Source organism: Odontomachus brunneus, unplaced genomic scaffold, assembly GCF_010583005.1.
Source record: "Odontomachus brunneus isolate Ranch 3 - 2012 unplaced genomic scaffold, Obru_v1 Obru_scaffold_082, whole genome shotgun sequence".
NCBI lineage: Eukaryota > Metazoa > Arthropoda > Insecta > Hymenoptera > Formicidae > Odontomachus > Odontomachus brunneus.
Genome location: NW_022639532.1, coordinates 389,039 through 391,424, shown reverse-complemented (window position 1 = coordinate 391,424; position 2,386 = coordinate 389,039). Strand labels below are relative to the sequence as shown.

The window sequence follows — 2,386 nt, the reverse complement described above, 5'->3', positions numbered from 1 at the left end:
TCCCTCTCCCCTGTGCCCATTCTCTTTTTCTCAATGCATTCTCTCGGTCCTCCCTCGTCGGGGAGGACACGACGGCGTAAATAACGTTCACCTACCGTTATCTTCGTTCGTTTCGTTCGTATCGCTCTTTATTTGCCGAGCGATAGGTAGGATCACGCACCCTTATCAGAGTGCAAACTTAGTCTCTCGTAAACCTCGCTTCGCGTACGAAACGCTGCGATAAATCGCTGCGGGCTCTCTCTCTCTCTCTCTCTCTCTCTCTCTCTCTCTCTCTCTCTCTCTCTCTCTCTCTCTCTCTCTCTCTCTCTCTCTCTCTCTCTCTCTCTCTCTCTCTCTCTCTCTCTCTCTCTCTCTCTCTCTCTCTCTCTCTCTCTCTCTCTCTCTCTCTCTCTCTCTCTCTCTCTCTCTCTCTCTCTCTCTCTCTCTCTCTCTCTCTGCCCCGACCTGGTAAACCGGCCGATTAATTACATTCGAATTCACGCGTTGTCGCCTCGTTATGCGCGCGCCTACATAACGTTCCTCGCTGTACGTTTAGTACATACGCGGACGTTTAGAATATACGCGAACGCGGTGGTATCTCTCTCTCTCTTTCTTTCTTTCCGGGGCCAGCTTCGCTCTTCGCGGAGAAACGTGGCGCGCGTTCCCGCGTGCGGCACGCACACGCGTCCTTTATCGTTTATCGCGACGCGTTCCCAACGTGACGGCCATTAGCGCGCGATCGCATTCGAGAAGTCGAGCTTTTTAACGATGCCCTAAAGTCAACTCGTGGCTGCTTATCGTGTACCGGCAGTCGAGCACGTAGCGCGCGCGCGCGCACACACACACACACACACATACACACACACACTCGACGGCTGAGAAAACGCGTGTTATAATACCACTAATACCTCGATATTCAGATATTGTAAGAAAGTAGGACGCACCGGCGAGGGAGAGGCAGCGGGGAGGCAGGCCGGGAAGGACGAGTGGGGGGAGGGTTGTTAGCCGGAGTTTATAAAGAGCCGTTACGTTTCTGCTGCCTGTGAAAGGTGCCTTTAATTTCAGTGACATTTCAATTGCATTTATGTATATTCAATTTCGCGAAATATAGCTAATTCGAGATCGCGAGGCGCAGAGAACGAGCGGCGAGGGCGGCAGGGAGAAAGAGGTGGTGGTGATGATGGTGGTGGTGGTGGAGGTGGAGGTGGTGGTGGCAATGAGGGAGGAGAAGGAGGAGGAGGAGAGAGAAGAGGGAACGGCTTACGTAACGCGAATCCGCGATAGCTCGCCGCGTGTTCCAGCGGACAAGAAAGCTGGTTTCCAAAGATAAAGAGAAATCCGCTTTTACGCTTTGCTCGTACGTTCGAAACGGATCACTCGAGGATTCGTGGCGATTCGGCCGCGCGATCGTTCAGCGGCCCTATTCTGGGCCGTTTGATTCGCCATCAGTTTGTGTTGGGCATTAATTGAAAATTCTCTCTCGCCAAAATAATCGGCGGATCAATAACCGAACTTAATTAATATCTTCATGCATAAAATCACAAATAATAATATCGATTAGTGGAATTAATTGTTAATCAGTATATAATTAATTAAAGTTTATTTGACAATTAATTTCATCAGTCGATGGAATCACATATGATTTTACACGCGACAATTGATATATTTTGATTATTAGCTTGTCGATTTAGTGAAGGAAAAATTTTTATTGTATTAAATTGTATTAATTTGATTGCATTAATTGCATAAATTTATATTAAAAGTATCCATGTTCAGGAATGGTAATTTTCTTCTCTTTCTTCTCTTTAAGAGTATTTATTGATAAGCTTAACCTTTAAAGAAAAAGCTGGAAAAAGGCGAAAATAGTAAAAAAATAGCACAAATAGTAAAAATAATAGCTGTTTCCATTAATTGTTGGCGCCCATCGGGCTTGAATCTTTCTTTGTTTTACGCAGAAAGATATATGGGCTACCTATATGAGTAACAAAAACTCAACAATCATAATTTATGGATTGGATCACACATTCTTGCATAATTACGACCAATTGTGGCCGAAATTACTGTTCAGTGTCCGACACTGAATGTCCAACATCTTGTAAACACGCAAATTAGGTAAAACTGAACACAAAATTCTTCTGCTATTCGGCCAACAATCGCGTAAAATTCACGATCGATCGCGATTGATTGAACGGCAGAATCGCACGGCGATTTACTCGACGAGTGTTTCTTCGTGTCACGCGGCAGCGCGTTCCAGTTTTTTTTATATTATTAGGACCTTAACTTAGTTTCCGCCCGCAAATGTTAGATGGCAATGCAAACAGTTCTAGTAGTCATTACTAACGAAACAGGTAGTTTGTGATTAATTTCGACATTTCTCGATAACATTCAGTCAGCATACACAATTATT

General features: G+C 45.0%; 1 protein-coding gene across 1 annotated transcript in view; it reads right to left on the bottom strand.

Annotated features, from left to right (window-relative positions):
• Positions 1–2,386, bottom strand: part of LOC116847710 (TOX high mobility group box family member 3-like) — a 147,189-nt gene that overhangs the window by 49,317 nt on the left and 95,486 nt on the right. The gene's annotated exons all lie outside the window — the stretch shown is intronic.